The sequence below is a fragment of the Nicotiana sylvestris genome, chromosome 12, assembly GCF_000393655.2.
Source record: "Nicotiana sylvestris chromosome 12, ASM39365v2, whole genome shotgun sequence".
Taxonomy (NCBI): Eukaryota; Viridiplantae; Streptophyta; class Magnoliopsida; order Solanales; family Solanaceae; genus Nicotiana; species Nicotiana sylvestris.
Window position 1 is genome coordinate 102,589,245 of NC_091068.1, and position 27,666 is coordinate 102,616,910.

Below are 27,666 nucleotides of genomic sequence, written 5' to 3' on the forward strand. Positions count from 1 at the left end.
AAGAATCTCGAACCCACGAGTGCAGCTGCTTAATTACAATATCTGATACCCTAAAAATGGGAAAAGAAGTTATTTATACTAAGCTGAAAATTCTGGACAAAAATGCCCCTGCGGGGTTAGTGTGGACCGCACAAAATAGTGTGCGGCCACACTAGGGCTCTGAATCTGAAGATCTGACTCTCTGAACTCAGGCACTGCAGACCGCAGAGAATGGACTGCGGTCGTGGAGGCTTCTAGTGCGGTCCGCACAAAAATGGAATGCGGACCGCATTGACTTGAATCCTTGAAACTGGCACCTCTCAGATCTTGGGTTCTGCGGACCGCACAAATCCTAGTGCGGCCGCATTGTCTTTGTTCCTTGAAAGTCATGCTCTCTGAATCTCACAGTGCGAACCGCACAGAATGTAGTGCGGCCGCACTGGCCTTGCTTTGCCTGAGCCTTGTCTTGTCTTGGTACTTGTGCAAGTTTTACTCCTTATAAGCTGATCGTTGACATCTTTTCACTTTGTTGATTACACCTTCAATCAAGCACAACTTGTGAGCCTTTTGGGACTATTTTGTATGAGTTTCTAATCAAAGCATAAGCAAGAAGGAGTATAAAATGCGTTAAAATCCCTAGTTATCAGCGGACGCGGCAGACATACCTCGAAGTCTTTTGAACAGTCACCTCGCCTCGATGGTGATAAGACTAATTCAAAGTACCTGGATCTGCACATGAAAAACATGCACAGAAAGGCATGAGTACACCACAGCAGTACTTAGTAAGTGCCAAGCTTGACCTCGGTCGGGTAGTGACGAGAAAGGTCAGGACCCTACTGAGGTTAAATAAAATATAAAGTTCGACAGTGTAGAACAGATCAGTATAAATAAGTACAATAGTAAAAGTAACACAAGATATAAAAGGGCAACAACAACTATTACAGAGGCAAGGTAAACATAGAAAGAAATAAGGCTCAACACCAAAATAACAATTGGGGATCTCCTAGGATACTGTCATGTAGTCCCAATTATACATATCCAATGGATCTCCTAGGATCCCGTCCCGTAGTCCAACTCATAGTGCGCGGGGATCTACTGGAATCCCATTCCCTAGTCCCAAATGTAAATACCCAGTACTGGGGGAATCTACCGGGTGTAGTCCCGTAGTTCCGTATAACTGTGCAGGGGGATCTACCGGAATCCCACATCCGTATTCCCAAATAAATAGACAAGGGAAAGCTACCAGAATCCCACATCCATAGTCCCAAATGTAATTACACAGCAGCAACAGGAAAATATTCAGAAATATCAATTTCATATCAAGGCAAACAAGTAATTCTAGCCTAGCATGTTTCACGGAATTTAGGAAAAGCAGTTTGAGCAAATAAGCTAATTAAAACACTTAGACATGCTTTCCTAAGCTAATAACGGGCTTTAAATGCAGGTAATATAAACATGAAAAGAAACATACTAGTAATTACTTCATGAAAACCAGATTTTCAACAATTGCATAAGTACGCACTCGTCACCTCACGTACAATGCATTTCAATTAACAGTAATACCAAATCCTAAGGGGAAAATCCCCCACACAAGGTTAGGCAAGCCACTTACCTCGAACCAGCTCAAATCAATCTGAAACCACGCTATTGCCACGAGTACTCGACTCCAAATGACCCAAATCTATCCAATTCAATTGCATAATGTAAATAACACTTCAAGTAACTGATTCTACAAAGAAATTCTAAGCTAACCACATCTTAGAATCGGGTAAAATTTACATTTCCAGAATCCTCACAGTCTCACTAGTTCAGTCATACCATAAGTACCAAAATCGAACCACAAATGGTCCCTCAAATCATCACTCAAAGGTCTCTAATTAGTTAAGTCCTAACCCCCAATGTACCACCAATTTTCCTTAATTTTTCATGCTTAAATTGATAAAAATCATTCCAATAACGAGTTTAAGGACCAAAGACATTACCCCAGTGAACTCCTCTGAAAATCCCTATTGAAAAATGCTTCCCAAGCTTCTTCCCGTTTGAAAAGAGGTGAAAAATGGTTAAATTTCGCGAAGGCAAGTATTTATATGTTTTTGCCCAGTTAATCCGCTTCTGCGGATGCGGTCCCGCTTTTGCGGACCAATGGTCACATCTGCGACAATCACTAACTTAGCCTGATTTCGCACCTACGACTCCCCATTCGTAGATGCGGTACCGCTCCTGCGGAAATTCTACTGCTTCTGCGGTTCCTGCTGTTCCTCTCCATTTCCACTTCTGTAATGGAAAATGCCAGATATCAGCATCTTCAAATCCACTTATGCGGGACCCAACCGCAGGTGCGGTTATGACAGATATCAGCAACTTCAGTTGCTTCAAACCACTTCCAAATCCTTCCGTCAACCATCCGAAATCATCCCGAGGCCCCTGGGACCTCAACCAAAAGCACAAACAAGTCTAATACCACTGTCCAAACTTATACCAATCCTTGAAACACCTAAAACAACATCGAAACGACGAATCAACCACGAATTCAAGCCTAAAAATTCCAAAACTCTAAAAATACGCTTTCGATAAAAAAGTCTATCAAACCTCGTCCGAATGACCTGAAATTTTGCACACACGTCACATTCAACACTACGGAGCTACTCCAACTTCCGAAATTCCATTCCAACCCTCGTATCAAAATCTCACTATCGAACTGAAAACTTCAAAATTAGACCTTTCGGCATTTCAAGCCTAAATTAGCTACGGACCTCCAAAACACCATCCGATCACGCCCCTAAGCCCGAAATCACCCAACGGAGCTAACGGAACCATCAGAATTCCATTTTGAGGTCATCTTTACACTGTTCCAACTACTATCAATTTTCCAACACTTAAGCTCTCATATAGGGACTAAGTGTCCCAAAACTCTCCGAAACTCAAAACCAAACATCCTGACAATTCAAAATAGCAGAAATAAACATGGGGAAAGCAGTTAATAGGGGATTGGGGCATAAATTCTTAAGATGACCGGCCGGGTCATCACACACATGATTTGGAGGAATGGGTGCAATCATATCATGATGCTTTAACTTCTCAAATAAGCTTGCATAGGACTCTCCTATTGGCGTAAAATTATCTTTCAACCTTTGTTCCCCATTATACCCCTGGCTTGGATGTAGGTTATAGGGCACTTGAAAATTTTGTGGATGCTGGTGGAGATTTTGCGATGCTGGTGCTTGCCTTCTAGGGTGTTTTGATGGCTGGACAACATACTGAGGTGGAGCAACAGGGTATTGTGGGTTTTGAGGTGGATAGTAATGCTCAGGGGAATCATCAAAAAACAGACAAGGCTGGTCATACCTTCAAGATGTTCTCTTAGGACCTCTTGTCGACCCTGATGTCATCAAATTTCTTCATCCATCTCATTCGTGTCACCAGATTCAATTTGGACAACCTGAGTTGCAGCTTTGAGAGCTATGTGACTTATAATTCTACATGTCTTAAGGCCATTCTCTACCATTTCTCCCATTTTGATTGCTTTCGAGAAGGATTTGCCAACTGCGGATATCATGTTTTGAAAGTAATTTGGCTCTTGCGCCTGAAGGAAGACAGTGATTAGCTTATGGTCATCCATGGGTGGCTTAACTCTAGTTGTGCTCTCTCCATTTAATGGCATATTCCCTGAAACTTTCACTTGGTTTCTTCTTCAGGTTTGAAAGGGAATTGCGGTCTGGGGCAATGTCAATGTTGTATCAGAACTGTTTGACAAAAGCCCGTGCCATGTCATCCTTGACATACCAGCGAGATGTGTCTTAATCCATAAACCATTCAGAGGCTACTCCCGTAAGGCTTTTCCCCAAAATAATTTATTAGCAATTCTTCATTTCTTCCTGCACCTCTTAGCTTATTGCAATACCTTTTCAGGTGGGCTATTGGGTTTCCATGTCCATCATACTTTTCAAATTTGAGGATCTTGAAACCAAGTGGCAAACGAACATCGAGGAACATACGTAGATCCTTGAAGGCAATACTCTTCTGACCTGTCAACCCCTGCATGTTTTTCAACTGTTGTTCTAATCTTTTCACTTTTTGGGTCATTTCTTATTGTGCCATCTTTTGGGCAAGCTTCTCAATCTTTGCCGGAAGATCAAATCGGTACGCGTGGTACTCAGGAGAGTGGTACTGTTCTTGCTGGGTAGCAAATTGTTACTCATGACAAGGCTTTCCTTGGTCATGGGCCCATGCTTGACACATTTCGGTCATTTGCTGTTTCAGTATTCTATTTTCCTCAACCATTGTAGATTCTTGTTGAACCCTCTGACCCTGAGTCTCTTGAGCATTTGTAATAGTTTCGATGTCATTTGTCAATGACATTTTTTCTTTGGATCTTGTGTTGCCATCTTATCACAAACCAACCACCTCAACTTTCTTCACAATTCAAAACAAAAACATGTTAGAATGGACTCAGTCGGTCCTTATTATTATCATTCTTCCACTCTCTTTTTTTTTACTTTCTTTTCTTTCTTTCTTTGTTTTAAAAAATCATTTGATCGAACCTGATGTGGGTTTCCTATGTATCATGTGGGAACATGAATCAGATCTTGCGTAGTTCGGGAAGATTTGGAATAAAGTAAATAAACTAACTCTTTTTTTTTGGATTTTGAACTTTTTCGAAAGAAAGGCCTAAGAAGAAACAAAATATTTTTGGATTTCGATTTGTTTTTTAAAAAAAAAAATTGAAAAGAAAGACTTTTAAAGAAGAAAGAAAATATTTTTTCCTTTTGAATTTCAACTTCTTCTTTTTTGGAAATTTCGAAAGAAAAGCTTCTAAAGAAGAAAGGAAATATTTTTTTGGATTTTTGGAATTTTATTTTGAATTTATGAAAGAAATGCTTCTAAAGAAAAAGAAAATATTTTTTGGATCTTGAATTTTCTTTTCAATTTTTGAAAGAAGAATGAAAATATTTTTGGATTTTAAGAAGAAATTAAGAGAAAATATTTTTGTATTTTTTTTAAACAAAATTGGGGTCTAAAAGAAAGACTTTCTAAAGAAGGAAGTAAAGGAAAATATTTTTGAATTTTTAAAATTTGGGGACCGGAACCGATGAGGTTTGCCTACGTATCTCACATTCGGTGAGAATCAAACCCGCGTAGTTCGGCAGTTTTGACGCAACAGGAAGATATGATTTATTTTGAAATGACCTCTCCTCTTCTTTTTTTTCTTCAAAATTTCAGCAGAGTTTCAGGATAATTCAAATACCTACCTCTCACTCTCTTTTCTTTTTATTCTTTCTTCTTTTCTTTTTTTTGATTTTATTTTCTTTCCCTAATCTATCAGCCAGTCAACATGCAAGGCGAAACAAACAGATACGCAAGTAGCACGTAAGATGCATCAAGATGGTCTTTTAATTTGGATGCACATGTCCTAGACGAACCCAACCCTTGTGTTGAGTCCCCAAAGTCAAATGCACGTGATACAAACAAATGTACCTATAACGGATCCGGCATGAGTCTATGTTATTCTAGGTTTAAAAACCTAGGCGTATTGTTCTAGACCTGTCTTACCCGAGCGGACAACTCGAGCCGGGGGGAGGGGGGAGGGCAGCGTACTCGTAACTAAAAGATCATCCGGCTTTGCAACTTGTCCGAACCTCGTTCTAAATTAAGGATATGATACTAACAGAAAAGAAGTCACGCCAGCATGCACTTCCCAGAAGATTTAGAAAACTCATAGAGAAGAAGGGTTTCGTAATAGTTTATATACAGTTCACAGAATATCAAAGCGGTAAAAAGCAGCAATTAACACATTAGGCTCAAACACGTAAAAATCATATAATAAATGAAAGCCAAGTATAACAATTATTCTAAGCTCGAAGCTTGAACCAGAGATTCTGGGTTCTTATCCCCAGCAGAGTCGCTAGAGCTGTCATACCTCCTTTTTCCATCCGAGAGGGTATAGGGGAGTTTTTTCAATTAAAGTGACAATAACCGAAATGGGATTATTTATTAAAATTCAGAGTCATCACTTGGAATATTTGTTATGATGTCCCAAGTCACCGGTTTAAAATCCCGAATCGAGGAAGTTTTACACTGTTTTACAGTCTGTGAAACACAGAAATCCGGGTAAAGAATTATGTTAACCCGAAAGAAGGTGTTAGGCATTCTCGAGTTACGTGGTTTTAGCACGGTCGCTCAACTATTGTTAGTTGGCATAATTACCTGATTTATTACATATTTACAACCTATTGTGCATTTTAACTCTATAACCACTTTTATTTATTTATGGAATTTGTTTGAACAAGTCGAGATGTCGCGCACTCGTTTGTTTGGTACACATTGTGAATCTCGTCACGGAACCGTACCCACGATCTACAACATGTTTAATTTTATTACTGCTTCAAATTGTGGTCGGATCACATGAAATGTGCACCCGAATTTGGGAATTACGTATCGTAACCATGTCACGGGAACCGTACCCATAGTTACGATGATTATCATTAATCGCGCCTAAAGAAACTAGTGCATTTAATTATTTCCCTAAGCTTCGAGATTGTTATAAGGCCAAATTTATGAACAAGATATTATTGGGGGGCAAATAGGCTAGCTAACATGATTTATTACTTGGCTAGATTCCTTATGGTTCAAGACCCACCTTATGGCCCATTCTTATTCCTTGCCAAGAAAAAAACAACTCCAATTTTCCATCTACCTAATTAAAAGCATTTATTCAAGAACCAAGACTACATACATCCCAATCGAAATAAAACTAATTAATACAATTTAAATGAAAACTAAGACATGCTACTCAAACAACGTAGAATCACAAATCAACCAACACGCGCACCAAGCTATCATAACATAATGAAATGAGAATGAAAATTGAGAAATGGACCTTTTATTGATGAACAAAGCTGAAAATTGCAAATCAATTGGGCTAAATAAAGCAACAATCCTTAGACTGAAACACCGAAATTAATAAACTGGAACCTCGAATCGACACCGGAAAGCTCGAAACCCAAATCAGAAGCTACTGTTCACTCGATTTTAAGATCACAAATTCTCTAGCTCAGGTAAACGACAATCCCAACAACTTGACGACAACCATCATTATATCTCTGCAAATCTCTTCCAGTTCGTGAGATCATAGACAAGGTTTTCATTTCCGTTTTGAATCGGCGCTGCTTTTTAGGTCTCGATTCATTTCTCCATCAGATTGGAGATGAAGAGACGTAAAATGATCAAAAACCAAAACCAACCTTAGGCTGCCGTTTTCTCCTTTTGTCTTGATCTCCTTTGCGTGAGTGTGTGCGTTTTTTTTTTTGGAATTCAAAAATCTACTGCTTCTTAGCTAAGGGAGGAATTCAAGGTTTAGATGGCAGAAGTTTTTTGGGATTTAAGTCCAAAAATCGTCACTTCAGAATTGCGGCTGATCTTTTTTGGAAGTTTTTCTAGGTTGTAGGTATATTTGTTTTAGCTAGGTCTAGGTCTTATAGGGAGTAGGAATTAGGTTAGGTCAAATGGAAAATGGATATGAGTTTAATGTTTCGGGCTATCTCTTGGGTTTAAATTTAGGCTAAGAAGATCAAATAATACAATGTATCTGTAAAGTGTAAAAATCACTCTTAATTAAAATAAACTAATATAAAATTAAACACTAAAAGTGAAACTAATTTTGTATTTTCAAATGTTATATACTATAAATATAAATATACTAATTGACTTTAAACTAAAGATTTTATTTTTTTTTTGTAATTTTTATTTTTGTTATAAAAATAAAGTAAAAGAGTCAAAATTATTTAAAATAGCAATATTAAACCTAAATTAAATATTTACGCTAAAATGTGCAAAATCTTGGGGAGGGTCAAAAATTACATATCTACAGCCTCAGGTGTGTTTCGGGTGAGTTTTGAGCGAGTCCGGACATATCGAAAGTTAGGGAATGGTTTTGATGCTTAAATCTTCGCTGGGGGTGAAGGAATTTCCGCTGGGGCGATGGTCTTAACGCTGAGGCGAAAGTTTTTCCACGGTCTGCGATGATGAAGATCTGCAGGTTCACTAGTCCGACTTCGGAAGCCTATATCTTTTGATCTACAAGGACTTTTTAGATGATTCAAAAACGAAAGTTGTAGCCCTTTGTGTCTAGTTTCAAAAAAGGTAAAGAAATTATGATTTGGACATCTGTAGGGAAAGTTATGGATAATATACTGAAGCCTGTCACTGCAGTCAACATTTTCGACTACAGTGGTGGATTTACCGTGGTCAGCGGTGATTTTCCGCAGTCATCGGTGAGGGAATCCGGAAGGTGAATTATAAATATGAGATTTGGGGTTTTATTTCATATTTTGACCTAGAGAGCTTGGATCTTGGTGAGTTTTCGAAGGTTTTTCAAGAAATTAATCGGGGTAAGTGAATCTAACTTGGATTTGTCTAAAATACATGAATCTAGCATTGAATTCATCATTTGATTCTTGATTTGGGATGCAATTTGGGAAAAATTTGTAAAGTCTTTCAAAAATGTAAAATAATGATTTGAAGGACCAAATGGTATCAGAATTTGATAATTTTTATATGGGTGAACTCGTAGCGGAATGGGTATTCGGTTTTTGTAAATTTTGTCGGGTTCCGAGGTACGAGCTCAGTGAGTTGACTTTTGTTGACTTTTTGCAAATTGTATAAGAATCATAGTTTTGTTAATTGAAATTATTTTCTCTAGCATTGTTTGATGTATTCAAGTCGTTTTTGGCTAGATTGAGCCGAGCGTTGATGAATTGGTAAAGGAAAAGCTAAATTGAGTATTGTATTGCTGGATTGAGGTAAGTATCTTGCCTAACCTCGTGTGGGGACTTCCCCTTAGGATTTGAGTCTTCTATGTTGATTGTAGTCCGTATACGCGAGGTGATGAGTGCGTGTTAAGACTTATTTGGGGAAAGTTGGCCTTTTAGAGTTCAGGTCCTTGTATTCACTGAGTATGAAGTTGTTCTTGATATGATTGAGCTTCCATTTTCTAGTTTCACCTCTACATGCTTTAATTGGAATTAATTGCATTATGATTCATTCTTATTGCCTATTTGACTCTTATTTTGCTTATTTGAAGATTTTTACCTCTTCTATTGTCATGCTATCTTTCATAACTACTTGTCTTTATTGGAAACCATTATTATCTCTCATATAATTGTTTAGTCTTAATTGAGGCTATGATTATCTTTCTGCTGCTCATCCTTAATTGAAATTGTTGTGTATCCTTCGTAATTTTCCCAAACTTAAAAGAAGTTTAGGTATCCTATATTTAGTTGGCATTTCCTTAGTTGGAAGTATTTGATTCGTATTAGCTTCCTTGTTATTGAACTACATATCGTTGGATCGTTGCTTCACATTATTTTTTCCCTTGTTGAATTGTTCTATTACGCTTAGTATTCTCTATTGTGGTTATTGCTTGTGAGCTAGTTTTACTGTCTCCTTGTGATTGAAAGTTCTCGAGTTGATTTACTTGTCATGTTCTTGTATATATTGTCATTGTTGTTGTGGTACTTGTTGTGGTGGTGCACGAGGTTTCTGTCGTGTGGTTATTGTTATGGGGTTGCACGAGGTTTCTGCCATGCTATCGCTACTATTGATATATTGCACATGCTACGTGACAAGGCGGGATATGTATATATATATATATATGTATGTATATATATATATATGCTTATATGTGGGTTGCGCATGTGGCGAGACAAGGTGGGAACATTATGATGCACGTATGGCGAAACAAGGCGGGCATTTATTATGTTATTATTTGCACACGTGGCGAGACAAGGTGGGCTATGTCAGGGATTGATATGTGATGATTTGTGATGGCCTGGGGGCATTCTTGTTGTTTGATATTGTGTTGTGGTATGCTTACCTATGTGAGTTTTATCTCGTGGAAGTTGTGAGAAAACATCTTGCGTGTCGTTCCATTCTTTTCCTTATGCTTATTAGCTGGTAGGAACTATGTTAAAGCACTTGCACAAGTATATACGTAGTTGAACACTCCCATTGGATATGAAGTACTCCTGATATTGCTGAGTATAGATGTACACCCTCATCTACTTGTCATATATGTGAGAGTAGCTCTAGTTAGTAAGTGAGTAATCAGCATGCCCATGAGTTGTGATGGAGGCACATGATGCCAAGTGTTAGGGTTCAAGTATTGGGACCCGTGAGCTGTAAGTTATCCGAAGTTCGGTATTTCATGGAGTCTATTGGCTAAGACTTGATGTGAACACTGTCGTAGGTTCTGAGTTATTGCTTACCTTTACTGTATTTGTGATTTAGGTTTTGGGGTTGTGATTTCGCTCGCTCTTCTATGTCATTATTTTGGTATTTCCGCTGTTACTTTCTGTTTTCTTCTCTTATTAAGTCATTTCGTGTAGTCTTTATATATACATCATGTTTCGTTGTTCCTATGCTTATAATTGTACAGTTTATTGGACCGGTAGGTATCTTGACTGTTCCTCGTCACTACTCCACCGAGGTTAGTCTTAATACTTACTGGGCACCGTTATGGTGTGCTCATGCTAGTCTTCTACACATTTTTGTTATGCAGATCCAGGTATCGATCGTTAGAAGCTGTGCAGAACATTGCTGAGGAGACTCAAGGTAAACCTATTGTCGCGTTTGTAGGCTTCGGAGTCATCTTCCTACTTGTATTCAACTATTTTCACTCTTTTCTGAACAGTTACATTTAGAAGTGGTAGTTAACTCTGTAGAGCTTATGACTTGTACTATCGGGTTTTGGGAATAGGTTCATTGTATAAAGGATTCATTCCAAAAGAAGTTTAAGATGTTGTTTATTATTGTTGTTCTTTCGTAAATGTTAGGCTTACCTAGTCCTTAAGACTCGGTGCTATCACAAAACCCAACATAGGGGAAATTGGGTCGTGACAATGACGTTGATATTTTATACCATCCAGGGAAGGCAAACGTAGTAGCCAACGCCCTCAGCCATAGATCTATGGGTAGCATGTCGTATTTACAGCCAGAAAAGAGGGGAACAACCCATGAGGTTCATCAGCTAGCTAGTCTTGAAGTTCGGTTACTAGACTCAGGTGATATTGGAGTTACTATTCAGGATACTGCAACATCCTCTTTAGTAACTGAAGTAAAGGAATGCTAGTACGAGGATCCTGTGTTAGTTCTGTATACAATGAAATTGGAGGGTCTAATTTCTCATTATCAAAGCACCTCGGAAGACCGTCTCGAAATCCCAGGGCTACAAGGCTACGATCGAGATTTCTCTCTCGAGGTTCGTCGACACTCGGTCTTGTGATAATGTCAACCATGGCCACGGCGGAAACAGGGAGTTCCCAAGGCACGTGGCTAGGACTAACAGAGCCTAGAGAGCTGCTCTAAGTCCCGAGTCAGGGTGTCATCTGGTGGTCACATCTCCATATCTTTGTAATTAATGCTTGTTGTACTATGATGAGATTTTCCTCCTATATAAAGGGGATCCCTATCACTTTGTTAGGGTTGGTTACTTCTGTTGCTCTTGCTGCTCCATAAAGAAATATAGAAAAACACTCTCTTTGCTATCCCACATACTCTCTTGATATTATTGCTTTCATTTCTTATCTTCTTATTTGTTCATCATTTATTGCTTATCATTGGCCATAAAGAGCCTTCATTGATTATTTCATATCTGTTAGCCCTACCCCGATCACCCACGATAGCTCAAGTCCGAGTCTCGGAATCGACCTCAAGGCTCCGGATCGGCAAGCTCAAGGCCCTGAATAATCGACCTATCAGTTTGATTGTAGCTCCCTCCTTGACTTTATTTCGTCTCTAAATCTCATATACTTAGCATCTACCGCTTAACAAACTAGCATAAAAATAGATCACATATTTTTAGAGTCCCATCAATAAATTTAATTGTTATTACTATTTTCACGGTAAAAAGTTTGGCGCCCACCGTGGGGCTAAAAATAATAGTGATTATTTTCTTGTTGGTTTCGTCAGACAACGCAAGTTATCTTTCACTATTTTTCTTGTCCAAGATCTTCGATTTTAGGTCAATATGTCTCACTCAATGAATGGAGGCGAAAACAACAATCTCGAGGACCACGAGGAGAATGGTGTGGATGTTCCAGGTGTTGGTGTGCTACCACAAAACCCTGGGAATTTGTCTGAACCAATCCCCATGGACGCGGTCTCTCGCGACGCCCAATGCATCGATATAAGTTTGCATACCGACAGGAGCGTACGTCGGGGAGATCCACAAGAAGCTCAGAAAACCCCGACCAGGGAAGGACGTGAGGTTAGCCTTCACGTTATTTTTCAAATGTTGCAGGTACAACATCTAGTTATTGCTCAGCTGCAAAGTCACCAAAACACTCCTAGCACGGTAGCATCGGGGACAGCTCCCCCACTTGAATAGGTACCGGAGAGATCAAGCAATAACGGGTCGATGACCGATCCTGCAATCGTAAAAATGCTCGAGGACCTCACTAGAAAGATCGAGTCGGGCTAGAAGATGATAGAAGCCAATGACAAAAAGGTCAAAACTTACAACTCCAGGGTAGACCAAATTACGGGCGCACCCACGGTCCTAAAAGGCGTGGATTCGAAGAAGTTCACACAAAGGTCGTTCCCTGAGGAAGCGGCCCCGAAACCCATTCCAAAGAAGTTCAGAATGCCGAAACTCCCAAAATACAAAGGGACCTTAGGTCCCAATGAGCAAGTTACTGCCTACACCTGTGTGGTAAAAGGCAACGACATAAAGGACTACGAAATCGAGTCCGTCTTGTTAAAAAAGTTCGGGAAAACACTCTCGAAGGGGGCCATGATGTGGTATCACAACTTAGCTCCTAACTCCATAGACTCATTTGCCATGCTAGCATACTCCTTCATAAAGGCACATGTTGGTGCCATCAAAGTAGCAACAAGGAAATCTGACGTTTTCAAGATAAAGCAAATGGAGAACGAGATGTTGCGAGAATTCGTATCTCGCTTTCAAATGGAATGGATAGAGCTACCACCAGTCTCCGATGACTGGGCAGTGCAGGCTTTCACTCAGGGTCTGAATGAACGAAGCTCGGTGGCTTCAAAACATTTGAAATAGAATTTGATCGAGTATCCAGTTGTGACCTGGTCGGACGTCCACAACCGGTACCAGTTGAAAATCAAGGCCGAGGATGACCAGTTGGGAGCCCCCTTGGGCTTAGTATACCCAAGCAGGCTCCTGGAAAAGGAGCCAAAACCAAAAAAAGAAGGATATCAGCCATACGTCGAAGATAGGAGGAACGCCCCGAGGCGCAACCTACCGCGCAATGATCGAAGGAAAGACCAAGGATAGGACCCTCGGGGACTCTACAACAGATCCAGATTCGATAGGAACGCAGGGCCAATGGGGGCACCTTACTTGTTAGAATACAACTTCAATGTCGATGTATCGGATATCGTGTTTGCCATCGGTAAGATCAGAGATTCCAGATGGCCCAGACCTGTACAATCGGATCCTTCACAATGGAATTACAACTTAGTGTGCGAGTTTCACAACACGCATGGCCACAGGACCAAGGATTGCCACCAACTCCGAGAAGAGGTAGCTCGACTACTTGACAAAGGTCATCTCCGAGAATTCCTTAGCGACCGAGCCAAAAATCAGTTCCGGGAAAGAGAGGAAGCCAAGAAAAATGAAGCAAATGAGCCACAATATGTCATCCACATGATCTTGGGAGGCGTCGATGCCCTGCAGGAACCCATAATGAGAAGGACAAAAATATCCATCACTAGAGAAAAGTGGACCCGGGGATATATTCCTTAGGACACCCTCACTTTCAGCGAAGAGGACACCGAGACCTTGTCTCAGCCTCACAATGACGCACTGGTAATCTATTTCCTTGTAAATTCTTTTCAAATAAAATGTGTACTCGTGGATCCAGGTAGCTCAGCCAACATTATCAGGTTGAGGGTGATAGAGCAGCTCAGACCGCTTGACCAAATCATGCCCGCCACTCAAGTCCTCAACGGATTCAACATGACAAGTGAAACAACAAAAGGAGAAATCACACTCCCAGTCACCATGGTCGACATGACCCAAAATGCCAAATTCCATGTCATCGAGGGAGACATGAGGTATAACGCCTTGTTCAGACGGCCATAGATACACTGCATAAGAGCTATACCATCCACTTTCCACCAAATGATGAAATTCCCAACAAAGGAAAGAATTAAAACCGTCTACGGGGAACAACATGCGGCAAGGGAAATGTTCGCGGTGCACGACGTGGCACCGGCGCCAGCACCTCCGCTCATAAAAGATCCAAAGGGTAATCAAGCCACACCCTCGATCAAGCCCGATTAAATGAAATAAAGGACCGTACCGCATCCTCATCTCGAGTGATTGGAACATATCGATCCTCAAAACATCGTCGGCGCGTCTCACACTAAGGTACAACCATCTCCCTTTTCATTTCGTATTTCGGGCTAACCCTTATGCACGTGCCCAATCGAAGCAGTCAGAACGTTAACCCAGCTCAAAGACCTTGAGGTTTTAAAGCATCCATTGCACTCTTTTCCTTCGACCGAGTTTTGATCCTGAAAAGGGTTTTACCGGGAAGATTTTTAACGAGGCAACATATGCATGCTGCCTAAGGGAGATTCAACGATTGTCCAAGGCTTCTTTTGCAATCAACCTCGAGCACTGAGGGGCATCCCCCCCCCCGAAGGTCATCCGCTCGGAAAAGTCAAGAGACACTGAATCGAGCCCCTATAGGAAAATGATGTACCAGGCTAAGCGGTCGAACGAATCATGTCCGTATAGCCGGGCCCCCGACGGCGAAAATGTGTACACTTGTACCAAAAAATTGAAGAATATTTGTTATCAAAGCATCTCATGCTCCAAAAGAGGCTCAGCACCTTCGCAAAAACAACTCCTTCGCCGAAAACATCCCGAACACTCGGGGACAGGCGTCAACGATAAAACACCTAAATGACCTCCAGGTCGGGACTCCAAAATCGTAAGCCCTTAGATAAGGCAATGCGGAAATTGCTAAACATCTCCAATGCCAAAGTACCTCGAATACTCGGGGACTGGCATCAAAATTTCAAAAGAGAAACGCACCGCCTCGGGGTTGGGATCTCCAAAATCGTATGCCCTCGACGAGGCAATGCAAAGTTTGAAAAAAATAGTTCCCGAGTCAAGAAAATCTCGATGACTTGGGGACTACCGTCAAGTGCCACCTCCATCGACTTATCAAAACCCGAGGCCATAAGACCCCGAGTGGGCAGACTCGGTCTCGTAAGACCTACATAAGGCAGCAATCATATCTGTAAGACCTCAATGGCATGTAAAACTGTAAGACCTCAACGACATGTAAAACTGTAAGACCTCAATGGCATGTAAAACTGTAAGACCTCAATGGCATGTAAAACTGTAAGACCTCAACGGCATGTAAAACTTGTAAGACCTCACTAAAGGCATAGACCTAATCCCAAGGTTTAGGCTATATATCGAACTTGTAAGACCCTTAAAAAGGCATACCCTCGATATAGATGCCGAAACTACTTCCCTCGGGACTCAAAGGCTCCGACCAAATACAAGTGACTCCGATCACACGGCTGTACTAGTCGAACTAACGCGACTTGGGGATGCCCGACCATTACTACAATGGCTCTTACGCTTTTGGTCGATGCGACCTTTTAATGAGGGCTAGCGACAATAGCTATTACACTTTTGGTCGATGCGACCTTTTAATGAGGGCTGGCGACAATGGCTCTTACGCCTTGCTCTTAGGCATATTTAGTTAACTGTTTTGATTCCGGTCTCCGAATCAGGTTACAACTCAAGCTCATTTTGACTCTCAAGTTTTCAGGTTTCAAGCTGGCGACAGTGGCTCTTACACTTTAGGTCGATGCGACCTTTTTATGTGTATGGCCCTGAGGTTTATTAGGCTGGCGACAATGGCTCTTACGTGCTTGGTCGATGCAACCATTTATGTAGGCTTTATTTTCCTCTTGTTAAGGACTTTTGAAGTAATTTTTGCATGACTCGTCGTCGGTTCAGGAAGAACCTCGATTTCGAGTAACTTGCGGCGATGTTCGAGCACCTCGGGAGGTTTGGCTCGGAGGCTGAGTGGCTCGAAGCCTGTGATTTGGAGCTGACATGGTCGAAGCTCTTTTGTATACGTTGAGGGTAGCCTGTTCACCGGTTCTTTTCGAAGTAGATTCGGAGTAATTTAAAGGCATGTGTGCGACGGTCGGGCGTCCCCGAGTCGCATTAGTTTGGTTGGTATAGCTGTGTGACCAAAGTCACTTGTATTTGGTCGGAGCCTTTGAGTCCCGAGTGAAGTAGTTTCAGCATCTATATCGAGGGTATACCTTTTTAGGGGTCTTACAAGTTTGATATATAGCCAAAACCTTGGGATCGAGCCTATGCCTTTAGTGAAGTCTTACAAGTTTTACATGCCATTGAGGTCTTACAGTTTTACATGTCGTTGATGTCTTAAAGTTTTACATGTCTTTGAGGTCTTACAGTTTTACATGCCGTTGAGGTCTTACAGTTTTACATGTCGTTGAGGTCTTACAAATATGATTACTGCCTTATGTAGGTCTTACGAGATCGAGTATCCCCACTCGGGTTCTTATGGCCTCGAGTTTTGATAAGTCGATGGAGGTAGCGCTTGACGGCAGTCCCCAAGTCGTCGAGAGTTTCTTGACTCGGGAGCCATTTTTTGCAAACTTTGCATTGCCTCGTCGAGGGCTTATGATTTGGAGATCCCGACCCTGAGGCCGTGTGTTTCTCTTTTGAGATTTTGATGCTAGTCCCTGAGTATTCGAGGTACTTTTGGCATTGAAGATGTTTAGCGATTTCCGCATTGCCTTATCTAAGGGCTTACAATTTTGGAGTCCTGACCTGGAGGTCGTTTAGGTGTTTAATCGTTGATGCCTGTCCCTGAGTGTTCGGGACATTTTCGGCGGAGGAGTTGTTTTTGCTAAGGTGTTGAGCCTCTTTTGGAGCGTGAGATGCTTTGATAACAAATATTCTTCAATTTTTTGGTACAATTGTACACGTTTTCACCGTCGGGGGCCCGGCTATACGGACACGGTTCATTCAATCGCTTGGCCCAATACATCATTTTCCTATAGGGGCCCGATTCGGCGACTCTTGGCTTTTTCGAGCGGATGACCTTCGGGGGGGATGCCCCTCAGCGCTCGAGGTTGATTGCAAATGAAGCCTCAGACACTCGTTGAATCTCCCTTAGGAAGCATGTAGATACTGCCTCGTTAAAAAACTTGTCGGTAAAACCCTTTTCGGGACCAAAACCCAGTCGAAGGAAAAGAGTGCTAAATAGATGCTTTAAAACCTCAAGGTCTTTGAGCTGGGTTAACGTTCTGAATGCTTCGATCAGGCGCCTGCATAAGGGTTAGTCTAGAATACAAAATGAAAAGGGAGATGGTTGTACCTTAGTGCGAGACGCGCCGATGATGTTTTGCGGATCGATATGTTCCAATTACTCGAGATGAGGACGTGGTATGGTCCTTTATTTCGTTTAATCGGGTTTGATCAAGGGTGTGGCTTGATTACCCTTTAGCTCTTTTACGAGCGGAGGTGCGGGCGCCGGTGCCACATCGTGCACCGCGAACATTTCCCTTGCCGCATGTTGTTCCCCGTAGACAATTTTAATTCCGTTATTTGTTGGGAATTTAATCATTTGGTGGAGAGTGGATGGTATTGCTCTCATGCAGTGTATCTACGGTCGTCCGAACGAGGCGTTATACCTCATGTCTTCCTCGATGACATGGAATTTGGCATTTTGGGTCGTGCCGGCCATGGTGACTGGGAGTGTGATTTCTCCTTTTGTTGTTTCACTTGCCATATTGAATCCGCTGAGGACTCAAGTGGTGGGCACAATTTGGTCAAGCAGTCCGAGCTACTCTATCACCCTCAACCTGATAATGTTGGTCGAGCTACCTAGATCCACGAGTACACATTTTATTTGAAAAGAATTTACAAGGAAAGAGATTACCAGTGTGTCGTTGTGAGGCTGAGACAAGGTCTCGGTGTCCTCTTCGCTGAAAGTGAGGGCGTCCTCAGGAATATATCCCCGGGTCCGCTTTTCTCTGGTGATGGATATTTTTGTCCTTCTCATTATAGGTTCCTGTGGGGCATCGACGCCTCCCAAGATCATGTGGATGACATGTTGTAGCTCATTTGCTTTGCTCTTCCTGGCTGCCTCTATTTCCCGGAACTGATTTTTGGCTCGGTCACTAAGGAATTCTCGGAGATGACCTTTGTTAAGTAGTCGAGCTACCTCTTCTAAGAGTTGGTGGAAATCTCCGGTCCTGTGGCCATGCGTGTTGTGAAACTCGCACACTAAGTTATGATTCCTTTGTGAAGGATCCGATTATACAGGCCTGGGCCATCTGGCATCTCTGATCTTACTAATGGCGAACACGATGTACGATACATCAATGTTGAAGTTGTATTCTGACAAGTGAGGTGCTAGTGCTGTATGGTGGGCCGGGCTGGGACCGGGACTGGACCGGGCCCGCGGTCCTAACGGGCTAAACGGGTCTGGCGGGCCGGGCCTGGTGGGCCGGTCCTTAATGGTGCAAAAAGCCCGGGGCGGGCCGGGTATGATAAAATAGCCCACGAGCCCGGGACCGCTAAGCCCGGGACCGGTCTTAACGGGCCTAACGGCTATTTTTTTTTAATTTTTTTTTTAAAAAAAAAATAGCAACGGTCAAAAATTAAAAAAGTAGCCGTTGGGCTGCAATTTTGACCGTTTGGAACTTTCAAAAATAGTCATTTGGCCCCCAAACTTTATATAATTACACTTTTTCCCAATTCTCAACTATAAATACCCCCTCATTCTTTCATTTTTACTCACCAATTCATCAATCTCTCTCAATCTCTCTACTATAATTGCTTATTTTATTGTTGAAATTTCGTGAAAAATTGTGAAGTTGGTGAATTGAAGTATTCAAGTCTTCAACGATTTTCAATTTTCAAGAAGTTGTTCGGCAATTCGGTAAACGCGTTCCAACTCTTAAGTTTTAATATTATAGTTTTGTTAGTTTTATTTAGTATAATTATAATTAATATGGCATTTTCTTTGAAAAATATTTTTGGTGGTAAGGGTAAAGCTAAAACTGGTGAAAGTAGTGGCCAACCTACTACCCTTCCCCCGGCTCCCCGACCCAGACCTGGTAGACGTCCTGCTGCTCCTATTATTCTTGATAGTGATAACCCCTATTTTCAATTTTCCGATAGTCAATTTTGCCATAATATTGCACCAGGTAAAAATTTAGATGATGAAACTATGAATGCTCTTTATCCTAATGAAACTATCTTTGAAAATGAGGATGAAGATGAAACCCAACCGGATTTAGATGATACACCTACTAGTCCTGTTAATAATCCAACTGATGTACCGCCCGACCCACCTGTAGAAACCCCTAGTTTTAATAGACAACCTCCTAAACGCCTAGAAACATCATTAGTTTGGAATTGTTTTACTCAAGTAAGAGAACAAAATAAGGCTAAGTGTAAAACATGTGGGAAATTACTGGCGCATAAATATATCGGAGACCGTAGCGGCACGGGTAGTTTGACTAGGCACATAAAAACACACCCTAGAGATAAAGTTAGATATTTACAAATGAAAGCGCAGCTAGAGGGAACACATGTAGATTCTGATGTTAACCCTAGTACAGGTTCAAATCTAGTTCAACCAGGAATTAACACTGTGACCGGAGGTATTTTATATTACGATCCAAATAGAGATCGTGAAGAATTAGCAAAGATGGTTACCGTTATGTGCTTACCCTATTCTTTTCCTTCTAATCCTAATTGGGTGCATTATATTAGAAGAGTTTTTAATCCTACTTATAAAGGTTGGCCTCGCGCAACAGTTAAGAGCGATATTTATAAATATAAACATGAATATGAACAATATTTGCGGTATTTATTTACTCATATAACTAATCGAATTTCTATTACTACTGATATTGGTAGAAGTGGTAATGATTGTGATTATCTAACTGTTACAAGTCATTGGATAGATGAAGAGTGGACAATGCAAAAATGCATTATTTCTATATATAGTATACTATACTAATATACTATACTAGTATACTATATATACTACAAAACAAGATTTTTCAAAATTCAAAATGAGGGCCCCACCCTTAATGACCACCAACGGCCATATTGCACAAATAGCCGGGTTTTTTTTTCCAATTTACAAAACTAACCTTCTCTAACACTGTACATACCCCCTCCCTCTTCTTCATTTCAATACTCAATACTCATTTCTCAATCTAAATTTCTCTCAATCTCTCAATCTCCAATTTTCAAGACTTCAAGTCTCAATCTTAATTTTCAAGTTACATCATGCCTCGTTCGGAAAGAGTGCGCTTATTTGTTTCGCACTACTATGAAGTGCTTGAAGAAAATGAAGAAGGCCAAATATTAAAATGCAAGAACTGTGGAAGAGTCTTAAAATTATTAGACGTATTTATGCTTCATGTTGTACTTTCTTATTAATTTATTATGCATGGCAATTTAGTTTTACTATTATTTTTTTATTTTACTTTTTCGTCAAGCACTTTAATAATTAGATTTCTACATATATAATTTTTATATAGCCATGATATGGTTTACAAGAAATTGCCTTAAACAAAAAAAATTAAAAAAATAAGCACGGAAATAAAAAAGCCCGTTAGGCCCACGAGCCCGGCCCGTTTAGCCCAGGACCATATGGGCTTAGGCCCGTCATGGGCTGGTTTCACCCGTTGAGCCAACGAAGCCCGGGACAGCTAGAGCCTAGGCCCGCTAAGCCCAGGCCCGGGCCTGGCCCAGAATACAGCATTATGAGGTGCCCCCGTTGGCCTTGCGTTCCTATCGAATCTGGCTCTACTGGAGAGCCCCCGAGGGTCTAGTCCTTGGTCTATCCTTCGAGCATTGTGCGGTGGGTTGCGCCTTGGGGCGTTCCTTCTGTCTTCGACGTATGGCTGATATCTTTCTTTGTTTGGTTTTGGCTCCTTTTCCAGGAGCTTGCTTGGGTATACTAAGCCCGATGGGGCTCCCAACTGGTTATCCTCGACCCTGATTTTTGACTAGTGCCGGTTGTGTACGTCCGACCAGGTCACGGCTGGATACTCGATCAAATTTTATTTCAATTGTTTTGGAGCCACCGAGCTTCATTCATTCAGACCTTGAGTGAAAGCCTGCACTGACAATCGTCGGACACTGGCGGTAGCTCCATCCGTTCCATTTGAAAGCGAAATATAAATTCTCGTAGCATCTCGTTCTCCCTTTGCTTAATCTTGAAAACATCGGATTTCCTCGTTGCTACTTTGATGGCACCAGCATGTGCCTTTATGAAGGAGTCTTCAAGCATGGAGAATGAGTCTATGGAGTTAGGAACTATGCGATACCACATCATGGCCCCCTTCGAGAGTGTTTTCCCGAACCTTTTTACCAAGACGGACTAGATTTTGTCATCCTTTATGTCGTTGCCTTTTACCGCACAGGTGTAGGCAGTAATGTGCTTATTAGGATCTGAGGTGCCATTGTATTTTAGGAGTTCCTGCATTCTGAACTTCTTTAGAATGGGTTTCGGGGCCGCTTCCTCAGGGAACGACCTTTGTATGAACTTCTTCGAATCCACGCCTTTCAGGACCGGGGGTGCGCCGGAATTTGGTCAACCCTGTAGTTGTAATTTTCAACTTTTTTGTCGTTGGCTTTTATCATCTTCTCGCCTGACTCGATCCTCATAGTGAGGTCCTCGAGCATTTTTATGATGGCAGGATCGGTCATCGACCCGTTATTGCTTGATCTCTACGGTACCTGTTCAGTTGGGGGAGTTGTCCCCGACGCTACCGTGCTAGGAGTTTTTTGGTGATTCTGTAGCTGAGCAATAGTTAGTTGTTGTGCCTGTAACTTTTCGAAAATAACGTGAAGGCTAACCTCACAACCTTCCCTGATCGGGGTTTTCTGAGCTTCTTGTGGATCTCCCCTACGTACACTCCTGTCGGTATGCGAGCTTATATCGATGCGTTGGGCGTCGAGAGAGACCGCGTCCACGGGGATTGGTTCAGGCAAATTCCTAGGGTTTTGTGGTAGCACACCAACACCCGGAACATCCACACTGTTCTCCCTGTGGTCCTCGAGATTGTTGTTTTCGCCTCCATTCACTGAGTTAGACATATTGACCTGAAATTGAAGATCTTGGACAAGAAAAAGCATGTAAGATAACTTGCTTGTGTGCCAAAACCAGCAAGAAAATAATCAGTATTATTTTTAGCCCCACGGTGGGCGCCAAACTGTTTACCATAAAAATAGTAATAGCAATTAAATTTATTGATGGAACTCTAAAAATACGTGATCTATTTTTATGCTAGTTTGATAAGCGGATGATGCTAAGTATATGAGATTTATAGACGAAATAAAGTTAAGGAGGGAGCTATAACCAAACCGATAGGCCAGTCACTTGGGACTTCAACGTTGATCCCGGGGCTCGGCCACGAGCTGTTGAGGGTAATCGGGGTAGGGCTAACAGTTATGAGACGATTAAAGAGATCTCTTTATGGCCAATGATAAGCAATAAATGATGAACAAATAAGAAGATAAGAAATGAAAGCAATAATATCAAGAGAGTATGTGAGAGAGTGAATCAGAGAGTTCTTGTATATTTTCATGTGGAGTAACTGAAGTGACCAACCATTACAAAGTGATAGGGATTCCCTTTATATAGGAGGGAAATTCCTTCATAGTACAACAAGCATTAATTACAAAGATATGGAGATGTGACCATTAGATGACACCCTGACTCGGGTCTTAGAGTAGCTCTCTAGGCTCTGTCAGTCCTAGCCACATGCCTTGAGAACTCCAGTTTCTGCCGTGGCCGTGGTTGACATTATCACAAGACCGAGTGTCGACGAACCTCAAGAGAGAAATCTCTATCGTAGCCTTGTAGCCCCGGGACTTCGAGATGGTCTTCTGAGGTGCTTTGATAATGAGAAATTGGACCCTCCGATTTCACCGTATACAGTATTCATGAAACATTCAATTACAAAAGCCAACGAGGGGTCCTTACATATGATTACAAAAGCCCACGAGGGGTCCTTACATAGAAACAAAGAAGCGGGAGGGTATGCATGTAGTGAAAACCTGGGACATAATCTACTCTCAAAGGTTCATCTCCGGAATCCACATCTCCGAGCTCCACCCCATCGAGCATGTTTCCTTGATGGTGATACCTTCGACTGCCACCTCCTCTAGGTTCCCAGCTCGATCCCACTGAGCAATACCTCCAAAGGGCGAAGATGAAGAAGAGGAAAACAGGAAGGCAAAGAAGATGAAGGTGATGCAGAAGAGGCAGAAAAAAGAGACATAGCCCGCCGAAGCCAAAAGTTGAAGATTCGGCGGGCCTCAACCTTACTCGCACGGCCGCTCTGGGTCCACCTTCCGGGACATCATGTCGTGCGAGCTTAATGGTCGGTGTGCCATTTTATCCTTTGGGAAAAGACCTAAGGGATGAAGTGCAGCACTAGGCCAGGGTAGGAGAGTGAGCAGCGGTGTATAGTCCGAACACTCTCCCGAGCAGCGGTGTAGAGTCCAAATATTCCCCCAAGTTGGAACAGGCCGACACCTTTTATCTCGTCACCTCAGTCTAATGACGACAGTGGTGATAGCCATAACAATAACAACAACAACAACAACAACAACAACAACAATGAGACAGTGTAATCCTGCGTGACACAGCAAATCCTAGGTAAAGGGTCATGGCACGACTGGTAAGAACGCCACCGTAAGATCTTAAGGTCAGAAACCCCAGACATGGCGGGTAGCAATAAGAGAAGGATAATGAGAATGAGAAGAAAGGAATGAAAAGATTTTGAGAAACACTTGAATAAAAAGTTAGCATGGAAAGGCCCCATTTATAGGGGATGATAGTGTGGCCTACAATGCCATCAATGCCTTTAGAAGATGTATTGACAGACACAGTCAATGCGCCATTGGAAACTGGATCGACGAAGATATGGTCGCCTTGAACAATGGGAATCGGTAGCACATTGAATAACGCTGAAAAGACAAGTCCATGGGATGTACCAGTTATCGCGGAGACTTACATCGTAAGTATGATATCGTCAGCATGACATCACTGCGGGAAGTCCGAAGAGTTGGGTGTCAAAATCATTTCTTATCACTCCGCACACATTAGTCCATAAAGAGCCTTCATTTATTATTTTATATCTGTTAGCCCTACCCCGATCACCCACGATAGCTCAAGTTCGAGCCCCGAAATCGACCTCGAGGCTCCGGATCAACAAGCTCAAGGCCTAATGTGTGCCATTTGAAATTACCATTTTCACGGTAAACAAGTTCATTATAGGGATACCACCCCTTAGAAGGAGAAGACACTATTTGAAATTACAGAAGATGGGGTCCTCACATATCGAGGGTGATTATGTGTGCCTAATGTTGCAGGGCTGCGTCGGCAGGTTATTGGAGAAACTCACTATTCTCGTTATTCTATCTATACATGAGCAACAAAGATGAATCATGATATCAGGGAAGTATATTGGTGGGACAGAATGAAAAAGGATATAGCGGAGTTTGTTTCTTAGTGTCCTAACTATCAGCAGGTTAAGATTGAGCATCATAAACCCGGTGGGTTATTGTAGGCTATGGAGATTCCGACTTGGAAATGGGAAGTAATCAATATGGATTTCATCGTAGGCTTACCTCGTACCCAGCGTAAGTTTGATTTGATATGGGTGATTGTTGATAGGATTACAAATCCAGCCCATTTTTTGCCCGTTAGAACTACATATTCCTCAGAGGATTATGCAAGGCTTTATATTAAAGAGATAGTACGACTACATGGTGTTCCGGTATCTATTATCTCGGATAGAGGAGCTCAATTTACAACTAACTTCTGGAGGTCCTTCCAAAAAGGATTGAGGACTCAAGTAAGTCTTAGTACAACATTTCATCCCCAGACAGACGGACAGGCTGAGCGTACTATTCAGACACTGGAGGATACGTTACGAGCTTGTGTAATATACTTCAACGGTAGCTGGGATGATCATTTGCCTCTTATTGAGTTTGCATAAAATAATAGCTACCATTCCAGTATTCAGATGGCTCTATACGAAGCTCTTTACGAACGGAAGTGTAGGTCGCCTATAGGGTGGAATGATGTTGGAGAATTTGGGTTACATGGACCATACCTGGTTCAGCAAGCCATAGAAAAAGTAAAGCTTATTCGGGATCGAATGTTGATAGCTCAGAGTCATCAGAAGTCATATTCTGATGCGCGGCGATGAGATTTAGGATTCGGGGTTAATGACTAGGTATTCTTAAAAGTGTCACCTATGAAGGGTGTGATGAGGTTTGGCAAAAAAGGTAAACTTAGCCCACAGTATATTGGGCCTTATAGGATCATTCAGAAAGTGGGCCAAGTAGCTTATGAGTTAGAATTGCCCTCGGAATTGGAGTCTGTCCATCTGGTTTTTTACGTATCTATGTTACAGAAGTGCATTGGCGATCCTACCTGAGTGGTGCCCACGGATGATGTATAGATTATAGAGGACTTGTCTTACGTGGAAATTTCGATTGTCATCCTAGACCGATAAATCCGCAAGCTATGGAATAAAGTGGTAGCCTCCGTGAAAGTACTTTGGAGGAAAAACAATGTGGAAGAAATGACTTGGGAGGTCGAGGAAGACATGAAGCCTAGATATCCCTACTTATTTCCTCCTCCAGGGAAGGATCCAACTGAGACGTCATAACCTCAAGGTACGTGTAAGAATTCTTGTGTTAGTTATTATCGGTGGTCGTGTGAGGCCAGTGTCGTTATTGATGATTGTGGCCCTGTGTGGCATTGGATTATTAAGCTTCTACAGGGAGAGTTGGTAGTAGTGTTGTTACAAGGGCGACCCTACCAAAGGTTATATAGATCTCGGGGAGTTGAACATTCAAGGACGAATGTTCTAAGGGGGGAAGGATGTTATAACTCGCATTTTTGTATGTTAAAAGTTTCATCTTCAGTTAATCGACGTAGACTCGGGGATGAAATCTATCACTCCTCAATTTTCTACCCCCGGAAGGGGTATAAGGGAGTTTTTTCAATTAAAGTGACAATCGAAATGGGATTATTTTATTTAGAAATCAGAGTCGCCACTTGGGATAATTTATGGTGTCCCAAGTCACCGGTTTTAAATCTCGAATCGAGGAAAGATTGACATTGTTTTACAGTCCGCGAAACACAGAAATTCGGGTAAGGAATTTTGTTAATCCGGGAGAAGGTGTTAGACATTCCCGGGTTTCGGGGGTTTAGCATGTTCGCTTAACTATTAATAATTGGCCTATTTATTTGATTAATTACACATTTTAAACCTACGTGTATTTTTAACTTTCTAACCGCTTTTAATGTTTATAGAATTATTTTCTGGAACATGTCACGATTGTCGTACACTTGTCGTTTTGGTACACATTGCAAACTGCGTCACATGAAATGCACCCCCGATTTACAACATGTTTATTTTTATTATTATTATTCAAAATTATGGTAGGGTCACATGAAATGCACACCCGAATTGAGATTTACGTATCGCGACCATGCCACGGGAACCGTACCCATAGTCACGATTATTTATTTACGCGCCTAAAGCAAACTACGATGTTCATATTATTTCCTAAAACTACTTTGAGATTATTGATTACGAGATTTGGTCTTTAACTAAGCTATGCAAGATCACAGAAACTCAGAACTGAACCCAAAACTTTGATTCAATGCTCAGCTCTGTCGCACTTAAGCTACATGAAAGAATATTTTCCATTCCTTGGAGTTACTTGCAAATGAAATTTAGACTATTAGCAACAATGATACACCCATCAAAAGGAGGGTAACTCCGAATCATTTCAAAGTGCCATCCTAATTAATTAATTAATGGAAAAATTTATGATCCTTTTTATATCAATCAACAATCATATTACGTATTAATTCTTGAATTCTATAGCAGACCCACATAACCCATTCAGAGAACAACACAACAGAATCCACATTTCGTTAAGACTCACAAAATCATACCATAATTAAACCAAATAGCAACGAAACTAAATTGAAAGACAAACAAGAAAACACAAATATCCAAGCATTTCCCAACTGGGTATACAAAAATATACTATTCAAAATATCCAGAATAAAAAGATGAAATATGTTAGAAAAATGACCTTTGTAGATTGAAGGCTGATTCACTGAGATTTTCGCCTATAGAAAAAATCGCAATGGCATGAGGAGGGAACATGGGAGGAGCGGTTTAAATCGGCGATTACTTATGGAGGATTTTTTCGGCTGAGCTCCTTGAAAGATGGCTACCGATTTTCTCTTTTTGTTTTGTATGTTTGAATGTTGCTCATTGAAAACAGAAAAGGAGTAATGGTTGTGTAAGAAAAATGAGAGAGGAGATGAGGGAAGAGAGAGAGGTGGTCAATGGCTAAGCATGGCTACCGGCCAGCCAGCTCGCCGGAGAAAACGACGATGGCGGCATCCCTGAGGGCTGAAGAGGAAGGGTTATCTCTCGTTGTGTCACCTGGGTGTTGGAAAAGGAGGTGGCTGCTGGTTTTTCAATGTGTGTATGGCTGATTTTTGAAGAAGAAGAAACCAAAGGCATTGTATTTTTGCTCGGAAATGGTTGTTGTCGCGCAGCTTCTCTTGCCTTAGC

The 27,666-nt window shown here is 41.6% G+C and overlaps 1 long non-coding RNA gene across 1 annotated transcript; it reads right to left on the bottom strand.

Moving 5' to 3' along the window:
• On the bottom strand, positions 1–27,666 carry LOC138884322 (uncharacterized). The gene is made up of 3 exons (XR_011404491.1): positions 27,176–27,666; positions 645–708; positions 1–518 (listed from the first exon to the last, which is right to left on the bottom strand). It is a non-coding gene; the product is annotated as an uncharacterized lncRNA (long non-coding RNA).